This window comes from Phyllostomus hastatus, unplaced genomic scaffold (genome assembly GCF_019186645.2).
Source record: "Phyllostomus hastatus isolate PE091 unplaced genomic scaffold, TTU_PhHast_1.1 phas_contig_80, whole genome shotgun sequence".
Lineage (NCBI taxonomy): Eukaryota > Metazoa > Chordata > Mammalia > Chiroptera > Phyllostomidae > Phyllostomus > Phyllostomus hastatus.
Genome location: NW_025333960.1, coordinates 33,947,335 through 33,957,963, shown reverse-complemented (window position 1 = coordinate 33,957,963; position 10,629 = coordinate 33,947,335). Strand labels below are relative to the sequence as shown.

Sequence of the window (10,629 nt, the reverse complement as noted above, 5' to 3'; positions counted from 1 at the left end):
ATTTTTTCCCTTCGATTGGTGCCAGTTCCAAAAGCACCCCTTATTAAACCTTTCCCAGGGAATACCATCTGCAGAATATTTCTATTAGAGAACTCTACACAAAATGATTCAAAAAGTCACATGCAAATTTTCATTTTATTTCTTATCTTAGGCATTGATGTTAAAGGAGGCGGTGAAGGAGGAGAAAGAGGAAGGAAAAAAGAAGGAAAAGGAGAAAAAACTTAAGATAAGAAATTAAAACCTTAGGACATTGCACTGTATTGCTGTTGGTTTGAATTCATACTAACCATTCAGCAAATAAGCAAAAGCCAATATGTTAACCTCAAATTGTTCTTTGGTGAATGAAACGCCTGAACCCAAGTTGATTACAGGTAGGAAGCTTCTGTGTCATGCAACTTTAATATGCCATGGAGTACACACTTTTAAAAAAATAACCTCACCAAAGAAAGGCACACGATCAAAAATTTAATATTACATGACGAAATAAAGAAAACTCTGACAATGTTGAATTTCAACTTACTCCTATTTCCAGAAAAGACCAGCAGTCAAGGAGAATTTGCACTTTTTCTTTTCTTCTAAGAAATGGCTAACCGTAAAGGACTGCCCCATTCTTACATAGTCAGAGATAAGACCTATCTCTATTATTTTTCCTGATTCCCATAAGGACACCCTTTCTTTCCTTTGAAGAGTTTCTCATTAAAGAATATTCTCTCTATTGTAATAACCTGAATAAAATTATCTCCTTATTTGTCTGTTACAATTTGTCTTTCATTGATTTGGTGTCATGACTCAGGTAGGCTTGGTCCTGGGCTGCAGATCACTATTTACTGAGCCCAGGTAATGAGGTATTGCCGCACCCCTTTTCTCTGTCCCTGACTGGTGATCTGGGGACTTCGCTGGGAACCCAGCTCTTTATCCCATCTTCCTGACTTTTCTTCATCTGCTTCGTGATAAGGAATTGATTTTGATTCCTTGTGATTACTCGCTTGATTTATGGTACCAGCATCTTTTGTCCTCATTGTCTGATCATGTGGCAATCTCTGAAAGTAGACAGATGGTTTTAAAGATCTTATATCTATTGGGAAAAAGAGAATCGGGTTTGTTAGCCTTTTCTGATTTTCTGTTTATTTATTTTGAGCTCAAATACATTAAAAATTTTATGCCTACCAAAAAGTGTATATTTGGATTAATAACTTAGTCTTGGTATATTTATGTTGACCCATGGCTAAATTTTAGAATGGGAGTTATAGGCCTTTTCTCTCTGTGTCTCTGTATGTTTATATGTCTGTAACTCTGGAACTTTACCTCTCATGGTGTGAGTGGATGATATTTTATTATTTCTAGTTATTCCCAAATTTTCATATAGTCTTTTAAAGTAATCCTATTCTAATTAGTGTAGAAGCAAATAGCACCAATGTTAGTAAAATATTCCTAAACATTCCAGAAAATAAATTAAACCTCTAATATTCTTAAATGTGAAAAGTAAAAGTTATTCTTATAATTCACAAATGTTTTAAGGGTTCAGGTAACAAGTTTGCCAAAGTTTTGGCAAATCAGACTAGTTTAGTACGTTTGGCTTAATAGCAGTTGTATCTGCTCTGATCTTCAATGTTAAGTATAATATAAAAAAGAGTCTTTAAAATATTTTTTTAACCAAAGCATCACAGGTTCGATTCTCAGTCAGGGTGCATGCCTGGGTTGCAGGCCATGGCCCCGAGCAACCGCACATTGATGTTTCTCTCTCTATCTCTTTCTCCCTCCCTTCCCTCTCTAAAAATAAATTAATAAAATATTTTAAATTTTTTTTTATTTATTGATTTTAGAGAGAGGGAGAAGAGGAAAGAGAGAAAGAGAGAGAGAGAGAGAAAAGAGAGAGATTTGTTGTTCCATTTACTCATGCATTCATTGGTTGATTCTTATATATGCTGTGACCAGGGATCAAACCCACAAACTCGGTGCATCTGTATCGGGACAGTGCTCTAACCAACTGAGCTACCCAGTCAGGGCAAAATGCCTTATTCTTTTACTTTGGTTATTCTCTCTAAATTTGTATAGGTTTGCTAATTGAATAAGCTAGGGTTACTTCTGTCAAATGTTTAAGATTATTAGAAATGTAAATTTTGGAACAAAATTAATCATCATTCTAATAAAGTTTATTTTAATAGCGGTTATGTTTTATAAAATATAGGTTTATGATAATTTTGAAGACTTTTAGGCAACTAAAACACTTGAACTGTTGCTAAATTTAGGTAATTAGTGGACTTCCAGTTTATACGTAAAATAATAAAGGATAGAATACAAAAACATTAATTTCAAAGCATAATTTTAAGTTTTATATGTTTTTGCCTCATTTTTATTTGTTCAACAGTGGCTGTATATATATGTTTATATATTTATTTAGGTCTTGTAATGAATATTTTTACTTTGACACTTTGAAAAGCTGTATTATAAGGAATATATATAGACATAGAAAGTTAAAATAGCTTTATCTCAAATATTACACTAATGTAGAACTAGAATTTTTTCCCTGTTAAAATGAATAATTTTGGACTTGGTCTGTCATCAAAAGAGGCTGTAAAGGATACTTTATGTAACCTGACTAGATAACAAAAATTCTGTGTTTTATGAGAATAACTTCCATGGTTTATATTTATTTTATTATATCCTTGATAATTTAATTAAACAGAGATTTCTCACTCAGGAAAGACTAAAATTATTTAAAAATAACATGAGCTCATTTTCTAATAACTTATTGTCACTTTGGATAAATGGATGGTAAAATATTATTCCACCGCAACCCGTGACTCTGTATCAGTTGTGTTCAAATCTCCTGACAACTTTTGATATTTTGCTTTCACAGATAAAATCCTACATGATATCCATTTCATCAGAAACTGTCCTTTAAATATTCCAGAAGATTCTTGGAAAATCATAACAAATATTTTTTTAATCTTTTAAAAAATAGAGGTGCTAGAAATAATTAGTTTGATTTGATATATTACTACCCATGAAGTGTATGAGAGGAACTGTGAAATCAAAAGACATACTTAGGCCTCACTACATTAAGTTTGTATCGGTGAAATGGCATTCATATAAATAGTTCATAAATTGTTTGCTGTGTGGGAAGTTCTAAGGTATTTGTCAATGCTTTTAATATGATGAGGGAAGAAAAATAACTTTCCTCTACCCTTCTATGTAGTTGACATAAAAAATTACATGAGACAAATTGATATGAGACAGATTAGAAAGAGAAAATAACCAATGTATATGCATGTCTGTATGGGGGTTCCATAAGAATATGAGGCCCTGTGGCAAAGCTGGCAGTTGAGGTTTATAGGCCATTCTGGACTCCAGAGAGAGAGGCAGAAAGTTTAAAGCCAAAGTGTCAGTACAGTTGGTTTCCTCAAAGGCCTTTCTCCTTGGCCATAGAAGCACAGAAAATTGGGACACAAAGGAGACCAGGAACTTGTGCACACAGAAGACTAGGTGAGGGCAGAGCAAGGAAACCATCTGTAAGCCAAGAAGAGAGGTTTCCAGAAAAGCCAAATGTACCAACATCTTGATCTTGAACTTTTAGCCTCCCAAATTGTTTAAGCCAACCAGTCTGTGGCATTTTGTTATGGCAGACTTAGAAAAAAAAAAGGAAGGAAGGAAGGAAGGAAGGAAGAAAGGAAGGAAGGAAGGAAGGGAGGGAGGAAGGGAGGAAGGAAGGAAGGAAAATAATAGTAGTATCTCTGTCTTAATCTTCTTTTTTTATAAGAATACCAGTCATATAAGGTAGAGTCTACCCATATTACCTCATTTTACCCTAATTACCTCTTTAAAGACCATACCTCCAAACACAGTCACATTTTGGGGTACTGGAGTTAGCACTTCAACATAGGAATTTGGCAGGGTAGGGGGGTATATTTTGGTCCATAATACTTCCTTGTTCAATCTCCTCACTCATACTGGGATCGTTCTATAAGATACCAGTTGCAATTTCCTCTTTGTCTCAGACTCTGCTTTTCAGGATTCTCAAACTAAAGCAAATAGTTAAGACCTGGAGAAGAAAAAGAGGAAGTTGAAGATGTTCTAAAATATCTCATAGAATAGATTAGGAGAGGTGTTTGAAAATATAGTGGTTTACAATGAAAAAAACTGAATAACAACATAGATTTTCAGAATAAAGATTATATTGAATTCTGAGTAGGATAAATAAGAATAATTCAGTTATAAATTCATTGTATTAGTTAGATTAGATTAAATTGCTCTATAAATAAATTCAAAAATATTGTGGCTTAAATTCTTTTGGGTCTTATTTCTCCCTCACCAAGCCATCCAAGACAGTAGCTCTTGGTTTATGAGTGGCCCTCTTCTATGTTTATAGAACCCTATTCCTACCATTTGCTAGCTGTACCTTTGGGAAGACTTATTGCCATCTATAACTAGCCAGTGAAATGGGAAAGGTCATGAGGAAGACATACATACTATCTTAAAAGCTGCTTTACTGGAGAGAAATTTGTCCCTTGGTCACATTTAATTGCAAGGGAGGCTGGGAAATAGGGACACCTATTCAGGTTCCCAGCCATAGTATCATTGCTATAAAAGCAGGAAAGAATAGATTTTGGTGGATACCAAGTGTTCTTGCCTCATGCATCATAGTGGCATTATAGACTAAAAATTCAAAACAAAAAATAAAATAAAAATCCTGAAAACATATCATGTATAATAGAGATTATAGGCAACAAGACAGCAATTACATGACAATAGAACCTGTATTATAATCAAACTTTAAATTTTTGAGTGACCTTCTCACTTTGAATTCTATACCTAAATAATCAATAGAGAAAAGTGAGAGTGAAGTAGTTACACTAAGGAAGACATTATTATCTCAAATATACACTATTGAAAGCTTAATTACAGAATTGTGTCAAGTTTGGAAGTGACTAAATAGGTTGTATTTGAAATAGTTGAAAACAGTAAATATCCTTTTGCATGTTAAGAACTCATTTCTTGCTGTATTGAGGGATGTGCAGTTTTACATGAAAGCATTCACATTTTATCATATGGTTTTCTAGATTTCTTTTTAAGTACATTTTATTAATTATGCTATTACTATTGTTCCATTTTTTTCTCCCCTTTATCCTTCTCTGCCCTGCACGCCCCTCCCATCAACATTCACCCTGCCTTAGTTCATGTCCATGAGTCATACATATGAGTTCTTTGGCATGTTTTATGCCAAATTGAATTATCATATTCAATTAGCCAAATATCATATTTTTTAATAACATCAAACAGAATAAAAGATTTAGGAATAAATTTAATGAAAGATGTATAAGATTTGCACACTGAAAGTCATAAAACATTGCTCAATGAAATTGAAGTCTAAAGGAATAGAGAAACATTCTACATTCATGTATTTGAAGACTCACTGTCAACAAGATGGCATGTCTCCCAAAATTAACTTATAGGTACAGTCAATCCTTTGCTTTGTTACCTTTGTATTTTAGCAGAAATTGGCAAGTTGATCCTGAAATTACATGTAATACAAAGGACATAAAATAGTTAAAGCAATACTAAATAAGAACTAAATTGAAAAACATTTTTCAATATGAAAACTTACTATAAAAGTACAATAAGCATGATAGTGTGACATTGACGTTTACATAGACCTATAGAGGACCTGAGAGTGTGTAAATTAAGTCTTACACTTATAGTTAATTGACCTTTGACGTAGATACCAAGGCAATTCAATGGAGAAAAGACAGTCTTATTACCAAGTTTTGTTAAGTAAATTAGATATCCACATGCTAAATGAATTTAAATACTTAATTCACATTATACACAAAAAATAAATTATAATGGATAATAGAATTAAATATAAGAGCTAACACAATTAATGTTTTAAAAGAATACTTAGTAAAAATCTTCATGACCTTATGTTAGAAAAAACTTCTTAACTACAACACCTAAAGCACAATTCATTAAAAATTAAACTCCATCAGAATTAAAAACTGCATTTCAAAAGGCATTATTAAGAAATTGAAAGCATATGTTAGATTCAGAGAAAATATTTACAAATCACAAATCCAATAAAGAACTGTGTCCAGAATTTGAATTTGAATAGGCAATTGAATAAACACTTCACAAAGGAAGATAGACAAAAGGCCCATAAGCTCAGGAAATAAATGTTCTATATAATTTGTCATTGGGAAATGCAAATTAAAATTACAATGATTGTGCCACTCTGTGTCTCTTAGAATAGCTAAAATAAAAAGACAGGCAACAAGTATTGAGGAGGATGTGGAGAAATTGTAACCCTCATGTGTTCCTGGAAGGAATGTTAAATTGAACAGCCACATTGAAATAGGATTTCAGACTTCTTAAAAAATTAAATATGAATTATATTTTGTATGACCATCAATTGGTCATATTGAAATGACCGTAATGATAGTTATTATCATATGACCATCAATTCCATCTCTAGGCATCAATTCCAGAAAATAAATACATAGGTCTACAAAAAGACACATGTTCAAATGCTTATAGCAGTATTATTCATAACAGCCAAGAACTGAAAACAATCCCATGAAGTGGTGAATGGATAAATAAAATGTGGTATGTGAGTATGATGGAATACCATTCAACAGCAATAAAGGTAAGAAGTACTGAAACATACCACAATGTGATAAAACTAAAGACATATCAATCTTGAATAAGCAAAACTTTCTGAAGGGCCAGACAAAATCCATAAATTGGGTTTAGCAGTCTATAAAATTCTTGTTGCAACTATTCAACTCAGACCTTGTAGTGCAAAAGTAGTCATAGATATTATGTGAATGGATAAGCAACATAATTTCATTTACAAAATAGGGGTTCAAAAGGATTCACCTGTGGGCCAGTTTGCTGCTTTCTGTGTTAAGAGAAAAAGCCAAATACAAAAGACCACTTAGTGTATGATTTCGTATATGAGATGCCCAGGTATAGCAAATCTTGGAATGGGAATTGACTGTGAAAGACATTCAAGGGGTCTTTTGAAGGTAGTGAAAATATTCTAAACTATTTAAATTTACTTAAAAATCTCTGAGTTATAAAGTTACAATTGACCAATTATATGATGTACAAATTATGTAACAAAAATTAGCATTTGTTGAATATGTGTAGTAGACATATGATTGTAATATCCTTTGGTGCACTCTTCTATATTCTTGAAATATTTCATAATTACAACATGAAAAGGAAATTATGTTAGGTTCCAAACCCTCATATTGAACAAAATTAAAATAAGACCCAGAGAAGTTACATTACTCATTGAGAATTGCAGAACCTGTTAACACAGAGTCGAGACTCGGATTCAGTCCTCCTTCTGTTCCTGTCTTTCATGAACAATTTCATTGCTTTATTTATACAGAGGAAAAAAAAAACATGGGAGCATCAGAGAGTATTCTCTTCTTTGTTCTCCATTTCTTTTCCTAATTTTCCATGCTTATTTGCTTCATAAGAAACTAGCTCACTGAAACGAGTAAACTGGGAGTTCAGAGGAGTACATATAAACATTAGATATGTAAATGCTAGCTTTTGGTGGCATCTTTGGTCTCTGATAACTCTCTGAAAATGTTTTTTTGGTGTTAGATTTTGGAAAAACATTTTAATTGCTTCCTTCCTTCCTTCCTTCCTCCTCTCTCTCTCTCTCTCTCTCTCTCTCTCTCTCTCTCTCCCTCTTCCTTCTTTCTTTCTATCTTCCTTCAAACACTTAGTGCAGGTTAGGTACTAATTCAATGAATCAGCTTCACAGGGTGTGTGTATAAATCTTTCATCTTTTAAACACCCATCCACCCCCCCCACCAAAGCACTTTAATTCATCTCTGTTTACACATATTTTGAAAGTTTTAGAAATATTTAAATGTTAGAATATGTCAGAACACTAAAACAAAACTTTGATGGAAAGTTCAGTACCCATGATAGTTGTTTATTATTATTCATATGATTGCATTCTATTTATATGTTTGCCATTGACATTTCTTTAAATTGGGAAAAGTCATTAGTGTGTTTTTTTTTATGTTGTTTTGCATAGCTTGTTTCCTTGCTTGGTTCTAGGATACTGAGTTTTTTTATCATGAAGAATACTACCAAACATAAAATTTAGTAATCTGTATACAGAAAGTTCAGTGCCTGAATAATTTTTTAAAACTTCTGTAGTGACAGCAGCCAGGCAGGTCAGGTTTGCAAAGGCTCTGGGTGTGCCATGGCCCTCAGGCAATGTGGACACACCTGCCCCATCCACGGCCCCCAAGAGGAAGGTCAGCTCCATCAAGGGGGCGGCGAAGGGGGAGACAAGAGGAGATCGGTGAGGTTGTCAGCTAAACCTGCTCCTACAAAAGTGGAAACCAAGCCAAAAAAGGCAGCAGGAAAGGATAAATATGCAGACAAAAACATGCAAACCAAAGGGAGAAGGGGAGCAAAGGGAAAACAGGCCTAAATGGTGAACCAGGAACCTAAAGCAGATCTACCTACAGAAAACAGAGAAACTAAAAATGGGGAAAGTTCAGCCTCAGATGAAGCAGGAGAAAAAGAAGCCAAGTCTGATCAGTATCACATAGCATGTCTTATCGGTGGTCCTTGTCTCCCTTCCTGTACAATCCAGAGGAAGATTTTTATCAGCTATTTTATAAATGCAAGATTTTTAGCAGCTCTAGAAACATTTTTAAGAAGGAGGGAATTCCACCTCATCCCATTTTTTAAAGTGTAAGTGCTTTTTTCAAGGGGTGAATTCATTTGCTGGTTGTTCATTATTTGGTACAACCAGAAAGTAGTAGGGTATTGAACATGGGAGGCTTTGATTGTCTTGTGTGCTCAGCATAGCACTTCACAGATAGGGGTAGTTTGTATATCCCATAATACAAAGCATACTAAACGGCAATTTGGAGTCAGTCATGCATTTACCATATCTTGAACATTTTAAATTACGTCTCTTCTCATGTTTTTGGTAGAATTGTTTCCTAAAGAGAGCCTCTCCTTGATCTTGGCTTTCCTTGTCAGACTTCTGTACACTCTCCACATCTTTGTTGTGGTAGTCCAGTTTTCCTAGTGACTTTGTTAATGTGCTGTGAAAGATTGAACATTTGGTTGTGTAGCATATTTGATACTAAATTGTGAATAAGTCAGACTTCGATGTAACAGCATATCAACACACATTTGCAGGTATTGGTATTTGATATTCCATTAAGAAAATTAGTCTCCAAATTTTAAGCTGGAAGGTCACTGGAATAACTTCAGAAAAGAATCACAGCTACATGACTTTATATTTTTGGTACATATGTTAAGAATTGTGTACAAACTGAAACATCTGTGTACTTATCCTCAAGACAACCAGTAAAGACTCATTTATGAAAAATTTTTGAAGAAAAAAAATTGTGAGAAGCTTGTTTGCCAAATTTTTATTTATTAGTCTTCAGAAAGGAAAGAGGAGGGTTTAGGGAAAATATGAATCGATTTCTGACCTCAGTAATTGTTTTTCCCAGTGAGTGGCCTCAGAAGTTTGCAGAGGGAATGTGATTTGGGGCATTTTGGAGCAATTTCCCATTTCATACTTCTCATCCCTCTCTATTAGAAAGTAAAAACACATAATGAAATGAAATAAATAAACAAAAATATTAAAATCAAACAAAGGCAAATCAGGGTAATGTGTGCAGGCAGTCAAGAGGAAGTATTTAGAATTTTATAGAAGAGACCCCTGCTTATTTAGTGCTAGGCAGAGTTAATTGGAAGAAAACGCTGTTACTCATGCTATTCTATTAGTTTGGATTTGAAGTTATTACTGCGGGAGATTAGGTCAGAGTATACCACAATGCCAGCCAAATTGCATCTAAGTTGTTTATTTTTAGTTCTGTCTTCTAACCATGTATGCACATGTATATAAAATGCCTGACTGTTTATAAGATTTTGCATTGGTTTTAAATTGCTCTTGTTTGCTAAGGGTGTTTAGTAGCCTGGATAGCCGAAAATTTTACTCAGCCCTCTGTTCTAGCGATACTTTTTTAAAGATAGAGGACATCCTTTTGACTCTCCTACACAAAATAGACACTCTGACTTTGGGGGTCAGCTTAACTGTCAGTGGCTTTTCAAGAAAAACAAACCCAAAGACCAAAACCAGCACCCCCCCCAAACTTTTGTTTTCTGCCAAATTTTAAGGTTATTATTTGTCTATGGGGCATGGGGAAATGTCATGAATTTTGAACACTCCATTAAGCTGTTTTCTAAATGAATTTGAAGGGGCATCGGTGTAAATTTATCAAGTTGGGAGATACTTTCCCCCAGGCGAGAGAATTTTTCACCCTTGTAATGTATATATTTGACAGAAGAGCCTCTGGATGAAAATAGTGGAGAAAGTGGTCGAGAATGATTCTTGCCATATAAACACCCAAAGTTTGTCTCTTGACATATGGCTCATTAACTGTATTGCACCCAAAAATATACTGCTCAATTTAATTGCCTGCATTTTTAAAGTCTCAATATTGGCTAATTTTTAAAGAGTTTTATTTACTTATTTTTACTCTATCACAGGCACTATTTGAAACCTTTAATATACAGGCATATCTCAGAGATATCGTGGATTCATTCCCAACCACTGTGATAAAGTGAGTCTCA

General features: G+C 34.0%; 1 pseudogene; it reads left to right on the top strand.

Moving 5' to 3' along the window:
- Nucleotides 1–313: 313 nt before the first annotated feature.
- On the top strand, nt 314–10,384 carry LOC123826366 (annotated as a pseudogene).
- The last annotated feature ends 245 nt before the right edge of the window (nt 10,385–10,629 follow it).